The sequence below is a fragment of the Carassius carassius genome, chromosome 14, assembly GCF_963082965.1.
Source record: "Carassius carassius chromosome 14, fCarCar2.1, whole genome shotgun sequence".
NCBI lineage: Eukaryota > Metazoa > Chordata > Actinopteri > Cypriniformes > Cyprinidae > Carassius > Carassius carassius.
In genome coordinates this window covers 18883789-18900924 of record NC_081768.1, presented here as the reverse complement: position 1 = coordinate 18900924, position 17136 = coordinate 18883789, and the positions used below count along the sequence as shown (strand labels likewise).

At 37.7% G+C, this 17136-nt stretch overlaps 1 protein-coding gene across 2 annotated transcripts in view; it reads left to right on the top strand.

The window, feature by feature from the left end:
- Window positions 1-17136, top strand: part of gfra1a (gdnf family receptor alpha 1a) — a 72073-nt gene that overhangs the window by 37296 nt on the left and 17641 nt on the right. The gene's annotated exons all lie outside the window — the stretch shown is intronic.

Below are 17136 nucleotides of genomic sequence, written 5' to 3'. Positions count from 1 at the left end.
TATTGTAAGTATAAACATATTAATTATATATTTAGTATACATCACTAATATTAAAGTTTGAAGATATTGTTGAATATATACACACAGAAAAAAAAATTCCTTCTAGCACTCTGGCCCCCTTTTAAAATCCCAGATCCCCTTTTGACCCCGGTTTAAGCCTAAAGACAACCTCTGTGGCCCAATTGGGGAGGACAATTTGAATTGTGAAAGTTACTGCACATCCGATGAACGTGCTCAAGTTCTGATTTTCCAAGCCAAACTGTCATTATTAATAAACCATCCCCTGTTGTTGAAAAACTTGCTAATTAGTCAAATGAGCTGTTGTAGAACACAGCTGGAACAAAAACCCATAGGACGCCAAACCCCTGAGGAGATGATATGAGCGCTCATGTTCCAAGTCATCAATGGCGCTCTGGAATCAATTATTGCTGGAAGCTCTTGTGAATGGCTCATATGGCACTGCATTGGCCTTTTCAGTCAGTTGGAAAGGGAGTTGGATGACATGTTAAGTTGTGCCTAATAATTCTGTTCTCAATCCAGAGTGGAGTTATTACATGAAGCACAAAAATGGACTTGTTCTTTGATGAACACAAATCTTTGAATGTGTGCAGTGGTATGTTCATTTAGCGGCGCACTACCAGACTATTGATCGGCATATGAGTCAATTTCTTGCATTCTGGCTCAAAGCGATTGCTGAACTAGACGTTTCTTCCATCACGCAGTCCATTAGAGCAGGTCAGGGCTCAGCAGTAATGCACAATCACCAGCGCACAGTCACACTCGACACAGAAAAAGACTCAAGCCCCCAGAATTCCCTCTTTATAAAATTTCCCCTTTCAACTGCTAAGCACTATGCTGGTCTTTAAATATACATCACAGGGTTCAGGCACTTAACTCTAAGTACAAATCAAAGTCCTGGCACTTGTCTTGTAATGCTGCAGAGTCCAGACTGTGACTTTAATCTCCTGTCATCCAATTTCCTTTAGACTGAAGTTAGGCCTGTCAGAAAAGCTCATACCAAACTCATAACCCATATTAAAATGTCTGATCTCCTCCCTCTTCACTATCAAAGGCCAAATGACAGTTCTTTTTCCTGAGGGAAAATACTGGTTTCTTTTGATTATAATGGAGCCAAACTAAAAACTGGCTACCTTGCCGATATACAGTCTAAATTGATAGGAAAGAGTGACCTGATGAGCAGTAGCACACAGAATTTGCATTTGCAAATTTCCACAGAACTGAAATGACCTTTATTCCCAGAGTTCTACCATTGTGTGTGTGTGTGTGTGTGTGTGTGTGTGTGTGTGTGTGTCTGAGATATTTTGGTTTATTTTATTATGCTTAACAAGAGCGCGGCAATCTCAGCTTCATTTAACACATTTTATTTTGTTTACATTAATTTCAACCAAATATTCAGTAGAGAAAAAGCTTTAAAATGTCTCTATATTCTGTCTGGGCTGGCTGATAAGTGATGCAGTAGCCACCGGCTCTTCAACAGAACTTTGCAGGACATTGTGTTTATTTAGTTTTCTAACTCCTTAAGGCTCCATTTAGCTGGCTCTTGAAGTAGCAGGCAAATGCAAAGGGCACCCTGACTCAATCTGAGCTATGAGCAGTGATCCCTGGCATATGTTTTCAACTTTGAGAATGACTACTACTTTTCATCCATAACCAGAGCGCTGCAGTCAATCTTGTGCTGGATAGTTGGATCTCATAGTATTCTATTGCTGTTTTGATTCTGTATGCATGGTCTCTTATAAGAGATTTATGTGGCCAGAAAAAAAATCCCCTTCTTTATTTAGTATTAGTTATTATGCTGGATACACTACTGATCCAAAATTTGTTGTCAGTACTATTTTTCTCCCTTGCCAAAAAAAAAAAAAGAGGAAATGAATTCCGTTATTTAGCAAGGATGCATTCAATTGATCAAATGTGTCAGAAAATGTTTTAATGTTGACAGAGATTTCTATTTCAACTTTTGAACTTTCTATACATCAGAAAACCTTGAAAATAGTATGACTGTTTCTCCAAAAAATTCAAGAAGCACAACTAATTTCAAGCACCAGATCAGCAAATAAGTATGATTTCTAAAGCATTATGTGAAATTTAAAGACTAGAATAATGGCTGCTCAATATTCAGATATTTAAAAATTTTCATATTATTTCACAATTGTACTGTTTTTGCTGTATCTTTGATCAACTAAATGCAGCCTTGTGAGCATAAAATACTTTTGAATGGTAATGTATGCAAAGGAATATAAAACATTTTAAAACTATGGAAATTGATAACAATGAAAGGTCATATTTCATTGATGTGATGCCTTTCCAGTGAGATTCTTTGGACAGCAAATGTTACTAGCTAATACATGATCATTACGGATGGCAAGGTGTGCATGGAGGCTCAAAAAGCTAAATCATCTATTAAAATAAATTAATTAATTAAATTAAATTAAATAAATGTTTTTGCCCTTTGGGAACATTTGTACACTAATAAATATAAACATTTAAATCTATTAATTCCAAGTGGATTTCTGCCACAGCAATTCTGTGGCAAAAATACATTTATTATGTTTTAAATAGAATTGCTGAATAATTGAGAAGGTCATGGAAAAGTCATGCAAATGTATTGGTCATAAAGTGTTAGAACCTTGTTTGGTATTTTACAGCACTTAATATTGTAAAATTGTTCATTTCCTCATCTATTAATGCATGAGTATAGGAACTACTGTGATTCAGTTTTTCCTCAAGACTGTTAATTCTTTATTTATGACTTTCTGGGTTTCATCACTAACACTCACACTGAAAGATTTCAACATCACATCTTCCCCGGCTATCGATTCTCCCCTTCGTTTATTATGAATGTCTTGTGTTTCTTTTTTTTCCTGCTCTGTCTCTTCGCCATCTCTTCATCTCTCTCTATCATAGTCCGAGCCATATGAGTGATGGATGTAGTCATTCTCACTGTGCTGTGGTTTATAGTCCTGTAGATAACCCACCAGCATGTCCTGACTGACCTCCATAGTAATGGGTATTAATTAGAGGTCATAAAGCATACCGGGCCTGACCACAGTAAAGCATGCCGCCAGAGGCCCGACAAACCCAGTCAGGCGACTGTTTCAGAGTTACATCCTCTAACTTCTCATGCAGCCCCATTAATTATGTGCCATGCGTGCACAAGTGCACAGTAGTTATTTTGGAAAGTAATCACATACAATCCCTTGTGTCGCTATAAAAAACTTAAAAAACAAAAATGGGAAACAAGGTGAATGATTTGTGTGCACAGTCCAGTTCAAATGCAATTGCTAAAGTCTTGTTGCTTCTGCAAATTTCAATCTACAATCTACTACAATCACAATCGAAAATAATATCAGCTTATGCTTGGATAATACATGTGAAAGGTTATATGCACCCTAGACTTGCATTTCTATTATTTAATATGGCAAAAAACAGCTATGGTACTGGTGCATGGTAATGGTTTCGTGGCTTAAATCATGACCATCGCTAATCCAGCAAATAAAAGAGCATTTTCAACAAACCAGCCTTGCTGTGCTCTATGAAGCCCTCAGACAATGTGATTAAAATGTTGGCTTAATGTCGAGACAGCGTACACTGGTGTTTCCAAATAATTACAGGGGAAGTTATCTGGCAGTTATTGGGTCTGGAACCCCTGTGAAGTCATTAGGTAATCTCATTAGGTAATAATGAGCTCATTGGCTGGTTCCTATACCTCCCAACTAGTGTAAGCAAGCAGTTTGGGAATAATCAAAACCAGGATGTTTATGCGTATCTGCATTGCTTTCGGTTTCCTCCCCCCATCCATGTCTGTTATACTTTTGTGGTGTTGTTTTTTTAAGTAAGATACAAAATATTCAAACTTCTGCAGCTGTGACATTGAATGAAACACCAGCAGTTTTTAGCGTTCAAAGAAGCAACAAAATACAGGAGAGGGGAACATGTTGATGTGTTTGATGTGAAAAAATATCTTTGCAGCATTGCTGTTTCTTTGAGGGCAGAGAGACAGATTCTCCAGAGACCCTACATCTCCGCCAATTAGATATGAGAGCAGTGAAGCACTTCTTTCTTTCTTTCTTTCTTTCTTTCTTTCTTTCTTTTTCTTTCTTTCTTACTTTCTTTTCTACAGGGAAAATATGATTAGCCAAAATTCTGCAATGGCAAAGCTGAATTTTAGGCAGCATATATGTTCCTTCAAAAATCATTCTTACAGTATTGTATATGCTGTTTTGCTGCTCAAGAAACATGTGAAAAACAGTTATGCTACTTAAGATTTTTGTGGAGACCATGATTACCACGATTTCAGCACTTTGAGTGTAGAATGATGGCAAAAATAATCTAAATCATCAAATAGGAAAAAAATATTCAATAGCCAATATTATATGTGACCCTGGACCACAAAACCAGTCTTAAGTGTACATTTTTCGACATTGAGATTAATACATAATCTGAATCCTTCAGAAACAAACAAAATCCACTGCGTCTTCAGCGGCACAGATGACTGGAGTAAATGGCGACTGCTATGTTCATTATTACATCCAACAACAGAACACCTCAGGGTCTTAGGAGTCATTCTTGTCTACATCTGCTCCAACGCCGAAACAATGGAGGACTGATGCCAGCTCACTCTGGGCGGGTCTGAGGTAAGACACCAGTCCAGTCTGTGCTGAAACGCCACTGTCAATCAAACCATCGTGGGAGGGGCTTGTTTTTGTGACATCACACAGACAGGCATCTGATATCTGCTTGATTTGAGAAAGGGGAAATGATTTAACGAGAAAAAAAAAACTGGGTGGATTTATTTCATTATAGGGTGGTTGTGTACACACACTGTCATCACACATTTCAGTTCAAACAACTTGTAAGAGTGCATGTAGTGCCCGATGACCCCTTAAAAAAAAAAAAAAAGACCAAAAGCTGATGAAATATATCAAAAATATTGATATACCAAAATCTCATGAATATTTATACTATTATTGTGTATCATTCTCTATCAGTCTCTCTGTTGCTCTCTGTTTCTATTTGCCCATGTCCCTGCCAAGCACAATGGTTTTTGCTGTGCGATCCTCAACTTTACCTGCCAGAATTGGGAGAGCAGTAGTCATCCATCTTCAGGGCATACTTTGGCAGAGTGTATGTTAAATTAAAAACATCTAAGAGAACTGGGTCATATGCACTTTAAGTGTTGAAGACAGCGCTTAGAAAATTAGGATCATCAATCACTGCAATGCTCTGTGAATTCAGCATCACTACAGCCCAATTATAAAGGTTGATAGACTGGAGACAATGTTTGTTTTTCAGCGAAATGTACATTTTTAAACTGTAACCAGGAACTTTGTAGATTTAACGTCTGCTATGAAGTCACATTACATTAATCACTTAATCAGTTTGTGTATATGAGTGCAGTCCTTTAGCTGTCACTTACCTGTCGTTTTCTGGGACAGTTCAGCTGAAATACCATTTTTGTCTTTCTCGTTAAAATACATTCTAGCTATTATTGTTATGTTGTTCATAGTTGTTATATGCCACCATCTTTTGTGAGATATATATATCAATCAGATGTTTTCTGCTTTGAGAGTTCTTTATTTCGGGTGTCTGAAAATCCCTTTAGATGTATAAATCCCTGTCGTAACCTCTCAAACTGAATGAAAGCTGTAGTTTTCAGCGTTTAGAACAGACTGTTCATTTCCTCTGCATGCTTCCTCTGATTGGCAGCTGACATTGAGCGATGACAAGGATGGCAGAGAGAAATATCACTGAGATAATAATAGACCACGGACTCTTAAAGCTGTGGAGAGAACAAGCGAGATTATATTCTCTGATGACTTTTGCACCGCTGAACACAGAGAACCACCAACTACTAGTGCCTTATATAGTTATTTAAAGTGTTAGGGCACTGATTTATATATAGTATGTATAAATATCATCTCATATAAAAGAGGCATTCATCATTTTTGTGCAGTAACACAAGACAGTATCTTTTTTATAATGCTTAATTTTCAAACAAGATTTTGGCAAAGAAAGTAGGGATGCATAAAACTGCATATTTTTATAATCAACTAGTCAGTGGGTTGTCTGAAAAACTAGTTGACTAGACTGTCTTAGCCCTGCATAATTGGGCTGATTTAGGGTCCACCACACAAAGCACATTCATGCGTTAAAGTTCAGCTAGATACGCATACGAATGTAACCAAATGCTTGAGGTCTAGAGATTTTTAGTTTTACTGTGAACGATTCATCCATGCATTGCTTTTAAACCAAATATATATATATATATATATATATATATATATATATATATATATATATATATATATATATATATATATATATATATATACCAAAAAAAAAAACAGACTTCAATGGACTGAACCAAGTACCAAGTTTTTTCTTTTGGATTATCTGTTTCACTCAGATGTACATGACAATCTGGAAGATCTGTCTCTACTTCTGTTCATTGCAGCTATTTTTAACTTGACACAGCTTCTTGACACAAAATTCATGGTGTGAGATGCAATGCAATGGCCAAGTCTCTCACAATCTCAAAGCATGTTATGAAAACACTGACTCTAAAAAAAAACTTATAGACAAACTAGTCAAACTATTCAGTTGGTGGATCAGCCATCCTGACCAATCGCTAATAGAAAGCAGATTACTAAAGCAGAAAAGTTGTTTAAATTAAGGTTAATCTGATTTGCATTCATGCCACACTATCACTTAAGGGGTGTTTGCATGTGTGAGAGAGATGATGTGAGAAAGCATGTTAAAAAAATGCCATTTGTTACACCTCACAGCCATATTTTGCTTGCTCATTACAAAGCCCCTGGCTCTAGTCTCTGTATTTTTGTTACTGAATGTGAGCAGAGAGAAATATCACAGTATTTGTATGATTTAGAAGTGCGGCAGACGCAGATGACTGGCAGTTTAGATAGCCGCACTGATATTCCACTCCCACTGGGTTTCCGCATTAGCTCAGAGTGATCTCTCACTCTTTCGGTCCTTTATGAGCAGTTCAGTCAGTGGGCGCCTTTTGAACGTGACTGCTGTTAAAGTATTTTCCCTCCCACATCTTTCCCACTCTCTTAGAGGATTCACACATGAGTAGCACTGCTTGACAGATTTGGATGTGATGTCTCTTCACTTCAGCGTGACCTTTGACTCATATAGTCAGTCGGCAGTGTGATAAAGAATGCAGCGATGGCTGTGACGTATGTCATACTACTGGAGCTGTCTGATGCCTCACAAGTCTCAATAGTAGTTTTAGCTGTCATTTTAAGGGTGTTTGGTAAGCCATGCAGCTCTCTGAGCTCCAGAGCAGATGGCCTCTATCAGTGCTGCCAGTTTTGATGTAACATGTACGGCCCAATCAGAGCCAAGCACTGCTGCTTTAGCCTGATTGCACTGTGGAGGTTTAAACTGCACTTAAAGCCTCTGGCAATAGATGCTATTTTACGAAATTTTTACCACCCAGGGTCATTCTGTCTCACTTTGGAAAGTTAATCAATTCCAAATGAAATGGAAAATTATTCTAAGTCATGAAAGCAGCACGGCTGGACCTGAAATACTGTTTCACAAGCTGCCTAATCTAACTCAGTAATGTCTAAAACACTTAAAGTGCATATGAAAAATTTTGTTTTCAGCCATGTTCATCGAGACCTGCAGATTTTAAGTTTCTGCAAACAGCATCTCTTGCTTTGTTGTGCTGATATGGTCCTCAGTCTCTTTCTGTTGACACTGGTTAAGTTGAGGTCAATCAAATAGGCCAAAAATTTCAAATAAATTTCAAATAAATGTTAGTTGTTCAGAACTTTCTATTTATCAAATAATCCTCAAAATCCATCAGTTTCCGCAAAATATTATACAGTACATCTGTTTTCAGCATTGATAATATGAAATATTTCTTTAGCACCAAATCAGCATATTAGAAAGATTTCCGAAAATTCAGCTTCACTGGAATAAACTGCATTTTAAAATATATTAAAATAGAAAACAGTTCATTTTAAACTGCAACAATATTTCACAACGTGACTGTTTTCATTCAAAACAACAGACATTTGGACTTCACCAGTGTGGGTCACTGACCATACATTCTAAACATTTTCCTTCTTAAACAATGAATAAAAATCATTACTTTTTCTATATTCTTTCAATTTCTTATTTGTACATGGTTAAAGGTTATTTTTTTGAAAAATGATTCAGCAACATGCATTTGTTTGTATGCTCTATTTCATCACTTCCAATCATAGGAAATAGATCACAGCTATCCTATCTCTTGCACTCATGCAAATACAGCAGCAGGTTTAATGATTCTCAATAGTATAACTTTCCCTGAAACGGATGTCTCTCAGTGCACTGGTACTCTGGGGCTAGGACAGTATATCTCTGTGACAGGCTGGGAGGGAGGTGGGGTGTTGTGCATATTAATGCCTCACAGATCATGTTTGTGTACAGGGCCGGGATCGAGCAGGCAGAATCCTGCCGGGCCATGAATCCTCATCAGTCGAGGGTTCTGGCAGGATGGTGATGCTAATGCTGCAGGGAGTGTGTATGTGTGTGAGGGATGTTAACTTCTCAAACAAACTTCCATTTTGGTAAAAGTGGAGATACAGTATCTGACATGCCCAAAATAAAATGTCCATTGCTTCTAAGTCCCTCAGGCTAATCACATAGCCAAGGCATCAAATGCTAATTTATGCAAAATTACTCAAACTGTAACTAATAGAAAGTATCATATTTTCTGATCCAAAATCTCCTTGGAAAGACCAGCTTCCTTACCAAACTCTCCATTACCCCAGGGTTTAACCAGTCACTTCTGAAACCCAATGCATCCTTATGAAATCTCTTAGAGGAATGTCCTTCTCCGAGAGCATGCCACCTTGGTCGAAAGAGTGAGGAGAGATAGAGAGAGCTTCAGGGATAAATTACAGAGGTCTTGAGTTATAGTTTCATTTGCCATTATTACACCGGAGGATTGTTTGTGGAAAGAGAGAGTTTATTAAGTGCTACAAAGAGCTAAAGTACAAAAAAAAGACAGTCTTCTTTCCAACTATTTGGCTTCTCTGGTTCACTCAGTCAACAAGAAAAGATAGCTCTCTATGATTCCATCTGTACAAATGCCAAGTTCTGTCATGAAACTCTAGATGGTGCAGGCTGATGAGTTGTTAACACAAATTGATAATATTCACAGCGTTAAACTACTTGAAACAAGCTGATTGGTTTATTTTGCATATGCAGCCAATGAGCTTAATGCTTGAAATTTAAATTGCTAGATAGCATTCACTAGTGTTACACCCTTGGTGGGGAATAACACGTAAGGATGGGAGGCAACAGGGGTAACTCTTCAAAGTCAATTTTATTTTAAGTTCTCAGCTACAAAAACAAACGAAAATGGCAGAAACATGCCACGCAATAAAGCAGAGACGTGCCCCTATAAAGATGACTAATTAAAGTCCATTATCAAACACAATCCTTACCTTGTATTATCAAACACTACATCTGTGTGACCGCAGGGAAAAATAAACCTGGACACACAACAACAGTCCCAGTCGAAGAATTTGCTAATGTTTTCCATCCTTTTAGTCTCATTACAATCTTTTTTCTATAATTGTCTGTCTATTCATTTACTTTCTCTGCAGTCTAGTGACTGACAATCACCTGAAGTCTGATAGACAGTTATAGAGAGAGACAAACACACACACACATGCACTCAAGAGGACATTAGGTTCTGATCACGGTGTTGTTTTAATCAAATCCTCAACCTCTTTGCTAATTACTGCTGACATTACAGTTCCAGATAAGGTATGATAGGAGTGTGCTGGCCTCCCCTCCTTGTTTCACTGTACATTCCCCATTAACCCTCACGTGAGGCTTTTATTAGGATTTAATCAAGCCTCAGTTGTCTAATCCTGGAGAGGAATTATTTTAAAACCGCACAGATGAGAGACAGAATTAAAAGTTTGATTATGGTGCCTTTGCTCTCATTTTATTAAACTGGAACATCTATACTCTTTGCATTTCTAAAAACTGATACTAACAGTTAATAGTAATATTTTAGAGAACATTTTATTAGATATAACAGTAAGAATGTACTGCCACTTGGCGCTAACTTAACTGATTATTATTATTTTTTTCAAGGCACTAATGAGTTTCTCATAGATGTTTACGGCTGCATTCTATGAGTTTATTTATATTCATGACCACTTCCTTTAAAATAAAATTCAAGTCTTTATTTGCCCACAGTTGGATCACTGCCATACTGGCTCAAAGAAAGAACAGATGGATAACAAAGGTCCAAATAAAACATGAGAAGCAGATCTGTAAGCACACCCCAGGTTTGTTCCAATAGCATTCAAGATCATTATTTAGACTGATTCTCCTGCTAATTGAAAATTAGAGCTAAAGGGGATGGAAATAGGAGAAACTAATCAATTTGAGGCTGTGTCGGAGATGAGACACTGTAGGGGGGGGGGTTCCTGCTTTACCTTCTAGGCCAGATGGCCAATGTGTGTGGTGAAGGAGCTGCAGCATGTATGTGTGATGTTATTGTTTGTGAACGTGAAACATATTTCTGCATTATGGTTCAAAAGTACCTGCTAAATGAAATAAGAAAATGTGTCCTTTCTTACTCTATTAATTATTTTTTTTTATATTTATTATTATTATTTATTATTATTACACAAAGTAATTAACATTAACATTAAAATTATCAAAGGTAACAGACTTTATACATTGCTATGAACCATTTTAAATTTCAAATGTTGTTAATTTCAAATGTTGGACTTACTATTCATCAAAAAATCTTGAGAAAAAGTATCCCTGTTTCCAGCAAATCCAGCATAGAATGATTTCTAAAGGATTAGTGCTGTTTGATAGATTGATACAACGTTTTATCGCCACAGAGGTTTGACAATACAAGCATCTACCCAGCTGTCCCTGTATCAATATCATGTGCAACAGTAGACCACGCTTAATTTGAATACAAAAACATCATTTAACATGGAGTAGAAAAGTGCAAGCTTTCTAAAAATAACGAATAGAGCATAATATAAGGGCTATAACAAGGTTTAATCTGGCCTCAAATAAAAACAACCAGTGTTGTCTAATATAAGGAGACATAATCCCTGAAACAGAGCTTCCCAGTTGCGCAATACAGAAATATCTGCTAAGTTGTGTTACTTATCTTTGTCAACCTGGCAACCATGTGTGCACACGTTCTCTCCACTGTGGATAAACTTTAGGTTACTTGCATAACCCCAGTTCCCTGAGAACAGAGCGAGGTATCTTTCTATGGGGAACCCCCCCAGGTGTGATAGACTATGGACATCACGTCTGTCTGAAGAACGGAACAATCACAGCTTGTAACAAGGAGCCCACCCCTCCCTATATATACAGCTATTATCCCCAAAATGGCATTCTAAGCATGCTCTTCCCCTGTGTTATGCGAGTAGGAAAGCTTGCTTAGAACTAAGAGCTGAGAATCTCGCTCTGTTCTCAGAAAACTGGGATTTACTCAAGTTACCTAATGTCTTCTTTCAAGCAATCGCTCGGTATCTCACTATGGGCATGATATAGCCAATTTCTTCAGTGAGCACACTTTAAGAACTGAGTGAGCCAATGAAGGCACAGTGACATCAAGACGGTGAAATGCGGGGAAGTCCAACTTGCCGCCGCACAAATATCTCCCTTTGAACAAAGCCCATGAGGTAGAGATACTTCACGAAGAATGAGCTCTTAAGCGCTGTTCTGGTGCTCAGAGCTCTGTAGCGTCGACCAGACGGCAACAGTTCAAAGAGGGAGTGGGCTGGATGTGAGGGGTCTAGAATGATTTTGCTAGTCCTTTTGCTCACACTGGAGTACAGTTCTTGTAGAGTGGGGAGGGTTTTACCTATGATTCGTTCAGCAGTCCGGACCACCCTTTGTAGTCTACTGGTGTTATATTTGGTAGCTGAGCTGAACCAGACAGTTATTGAAGTGCAGTGGACGGATTCAATGAGGGCGGAGTAGAACTGTTTCAGAGGCACCTGTGGCAAGTTAAACTTCCTCAGCTGGCGAAGGAAGTACAACCTCTGCTGGGCCTTTTTCACAATGGAGTCAATGTAAGTGTCCCACTTTAGGTCCTGAGAGATAGTTGTGTCCAGGAACCTATAACCATAACCACAGACATTAGAGCCACAGGCCTGTAGTCATTTATTACTGTAATTTTGGATTTCTTTGGGATGGGGATGATGGTGGAGCATTTGAAGCATGAAGGGATTTCGCACAGCTACGTTGAAGATTTGTGTGAGGATGGGGGCCAGCTGGTCAGTGGAGGATCACCAGATGTATGCTAGGCAATGGTGTTCAAAATCTGCACTTCCTGAGCTTCTCGAGTGCGCCGGCTGTCTTCCGCCATCTGCATGTCCTGAAGCATTTGATCAGCGATGCTGCTTCGCCAACTACTATGTCCAACAAAACATCTAAATCCCGGCCCGAGATCATGAATCCACACACTGCCAGACACCGACATGGTCGAGTCAGATATTCCAGTACTTAGCTCACCTTAATAGGTTAGCTAGGGCACACTGCTAATAACAGTCGAAGCTAAGAAGCTCAGTAACGAGCAGAGAATCCACAACAGATTCTTTCTCTTTTGACTGTACTGTGTTCTGCAACATCAACCTTGATGCTACGTTTATGAACTGAAAGTAGCGCAGCCTAGATGCTGAAGGAAACTCTTCACAGGAAGAGAACGAGAATGCCGTTTTGGGGATCACAACTGTATTTATAGGGAGGTGTAACAGGTGCTTCCATAGTCTAACATGCCTGAGGGGCATTCCCCATAGTTAGATACTGAGCGGCTGTTTGAAAGAGAATGTACTTGCTTTCTGAAAACACTGGTTAGCTTGCAGTTTAGCGATCTTCACTTCAATGTTCTATTTTCAGAAAAGTGTAATTTATCAAGTGTTCATTTATGAGAGAATCAGAGAGGCTGTGTATGTATAAATTACCACTGTTTTTTGCTGGGTTTCTTTATTAACAGTGAAGCTGTGGCGTTAACTGCTTTAAAAACAAGGTTACCAGCTGCTTGTTGAGAAAGATAATGTAGCCCCACAGCGATTAAGCTATTTTATTGATAATATTGTGGGGCAGCCCTAAAAAGTTTGTCTGAGCGCTAAAAAGAATGTCTGTGTGCGCGCATTCAGTGTGATCTGTTTGAGAGTGACTTTCAGTGAAGAGTGAAATTCAGTGAAGCGCATTAGTTAAGAAATATTCTAATTTTTATTTCTATTTATTAAACGTAGAGAGTGTGTTGATTTGTGCAATGATAACCTACCAGCAATGTTAAGATGGTTTAAATATATTAGAATGAGTACATTACAATAGAAATTTATTAGAGTAAATACATTATTATTTATGGCCTTAAAAACAAGATGCAAACAATCAGAATATTTTACCTGGTGGGGAGTGCACAATGTAAATATGAAACATATGCAATTACCTATATTGTACTGCTTATGGAGTTATGGAGGCCTTCATAATGCAGAGGTCAAGTGACTGTTCTGTCTATAGTTAGCAATGGCCCTATAGTATGCAATGTTTTATAAACAGCTTTTTTACTAAATTCTTCTGAGGTGAAATTCAGTGCAGTCTTGGCATTCAATATTCAATTCAAAATTCAATAAGCTGGCAGAGTGCTTTATCCAAGCATGTTAACAGAAAGTTGAGTGGAACAAAAAATTGTGGAAGAAAAAGATGCACAACCAACCGAGAGAACTGCAGCCTTGTGAGGATTTTCAAGCAAACTGGATTCAAGAATTTTAGAGAACTTCACAAGGAATGGACTGAGACTGGGGTCAAGGCATCAAGAGCCACCACACACAGAAGTGTCAAGGAATTTGACTACAGTTGTCGTATTCCCCTTGTTAAGCCATTCCTGTACCACAGACAATGTCAGAGGCGTCTTACCTGGGCTAAGGAGAAAAAGAAATGGGTTGTTTCCATTGGTCCAAAGTCCTTTTTCAGATGATAGCAAGTTTTGTATTTCATTTGGAAACCAAGGTCCTGGAGTCTGGAGGAAGGGTGGAGAAGCTCATAGCCCAAGTTGCTTGAAGTGCAGTGTTAAGTTTCTACAGTCTGTGATGATTTGGGGTGCAATGTCATCTGCTAGTGTCGGTCCATTGTGTTTTTTGAAAACCAAAGTCACTGCACCCGTTTACCAAAAAATCTTGGAGCACTTCATGCTTCCTTCTGCTGTGCAGCTTTTTGAAGATGCTGATTTCATTTTCCAGCAGGATTTGGCACCTGCCCACACTAACAAAAGCAATAACAAAACAACAAAAAAATAGAGAATCTATGGGCTATTGTCAAGAGGAAGATGAGAAACAAGAGACCAAACAATGCAGATGAGCTGAAGGCCACTGTCAAAGAACCTCGGGTTCCATACCACCTCAGCACTGCCACAAACTGATCACCTCCATGCCACACTGAATTGAGGCAGTAATTAAAGCAAAAGGAGCCCCTACCAAATATTGACTACATTTACAGTAAATTAACATACTTTCCAGAAGGCCAACAATTCAATTTTTTATTATTATTGGTTTTATGAAGTATTCTAATTTGTTGAGATTTGAATTTGAATTGGTGGGATTTTGTTAAATGTGAGCCAAAATCATCACAATTAAAAGTAGCAAAGATTTTAATTACTTCAGTCTGTATGCACTGAATTTATTTAATACATGAGTTTCACAATTTGAGTTGAATTACTGAAATAAATGAACTTTTCCTCGACATTCTAATTAACTGAGAAGCACCTGGATTACAATTTCTACTGTATTGCTTAATTAAATAAATGCAGCCTTGTTGAGCATGAGAGACTTCTAAATGATATAAGATTAGTAATTAATTACATTTAATTAATTTACATCTAACTCTTTGTTTGTGCACTTTAATGTTTTCCAAAAAAATCATTTACAAAAACAAGTACTTTCAGCTTTATATTAGATTACTTATAGTTTATTCATTCCACATGCAGATAATGAAAAAGAAAAATGTTGAAAAAGACACAAGTCAAGGCAGATATTTTACTTGGTATACAATTTGATTTGAATCGTGTATCTTACATCAGTGGGAGTTGGACTATTGCTCCTACAATTTGATTTAAACCCTATATTATGTAATTTTTTTATGAAATTACCAGTCAACAAGTAAATCTGTTTTATTTACTCGCCATAGCAACTTTTTTACTTATTTTTATTTTCTTTTTTGGTGCTCAATAAATGTTATGTGGATTTTGACAGTGTTCATGTGTGATTTGGTCAGTCTCTTTAGTGTCACATATGGTACTAAGGGTTCATACGACAGGTGAAGGATCCAGGCAGCTGTATAGGATAGTTTCAACCTGAAGCCCTTTGGCCAAACAACAGAATAGGTATTTTATTCTTGTCAGCCTCAGGGCATCAGATCAGAGGGGCACATTCACACACACACAAACACACAGACTGTCTCTTTTTTTTGATGATGTCATCTGACAGTAGTGGAACTCAGCAGAGAGGGCTTTTTTTTTCTTGCTTTGAGTGCCTGTGTGAATGTCTGTGTGTGTGTGTGTGTGTGTGTGTGTGTGTGTGTGTGTGTGTGTGTGTGCATGTCTGATGCTCTGACTGAGAACATCACACTGCTTATGAATAGGCAAGATTGCATTCCACTTTTCTTCCACACACAGATAAGCACCCCTTCTAGAGAGAGAGAGACAGACAGAGAGAGAGACAGAGACTTTTCTGTGCTGAAGGGCTTGAATGGGCAGATGTTGACTGGGCTGATGGACTTTCAATGTGCGTACATGCTTCTGTATGTGTGTGTGTGTGTGTTCAATTACAGTCCAGACGGTTAACAGATGGAGTGGAGCAGTGTTATTTTACATTGTTCTATAGAAGGCCAAGGGGTCATAGTGCGTCTCTGGAAGAAACACTACTGTTCAAAAGTTTGGGGTCATTAAGATTTTTTTTTTGTTTGTTTGTTTAAAAAAAAATCACTTAAGCTCACTTGACCTCAAACTTTTGAATGGTAGTGTATCTTGCTACATCATCAGAAACAGCTTTTTACTTGGTAGAGATCACTAACTATGTTTCTATCACCCTGTTTTAGTGCGCATTTTGAAGCATTGCGTTAGAAACGAGTGGTGTAAACACCAAAAAAAAAAAACATTTAATAATTAGCCCATTTAAGGTGGTTTTTGTCTTGTGTGAAAAAGGGTTCATGTGAATAATTGGAGATGGTAACTCATTTTTTCCAATAAATTCCTCCATGCGCATCAAAAAAAAAAAAGTGACTTTGTGCGATGGTATGGCATAACCTGACCAGCAGATGGATCTTGTTGAAGAGCACCTGAAATGTTGCAGTGGTCATTCTGAAATGCCCGGGCAAAGTCTGTTGTCAAAGTATTTCTGTATTATTGCCCACAAGAACTGTTACAAGACAATGTTCCTGAACAGCAGGCATTTATGAAAGCATTTTACCACATTCATTGTGATTTGTCTGCTCATTCTGAGGCACAAATAATTTATTATATATGAAAACTATTATATTCGTTGACTTCTCCCACTTTTCTTTGTTATATTTAGTGCCCATTTATCAGGAAGTGATAATTTTGTTCTCTTTTACCTGGGTGGACATGGTGCTTATTCGCAAATGTTTTATGCAACATTCTAATTTTGCACAAAAGTTAAATATTCAACTTTAAATGGAAACCTGGCTATTGAGCTGTGATTTCAGTTTTTATACATATCATTGTGCAGCTTTATCAGTAATATACCACAATGAAAAGTTATATACCACAAAAAAAGCTGTTGAAGAGGAGGGATTAAAAAAGTTAAATGGATTTGTGATATAAACTTCAGAAGCATGCATGCATTTTGTTGAAAAAAAAAAAAAAAAAAAAAAATTATATATATATATATATATATATATATATATATAAAACAATGCTTTGAATGAGCACAAATACTATGAAATGTCTATTATGAATCCATGTCCACTTCGAACCTTCGATTATTTCTCATTTCTAATAGAGAGCACTGGGAGCAGCATAGAATATCAGTCATATGCGTATGCAGAATCTTCAAAATTGATTTAAGGTTTGGGTGCGGAATA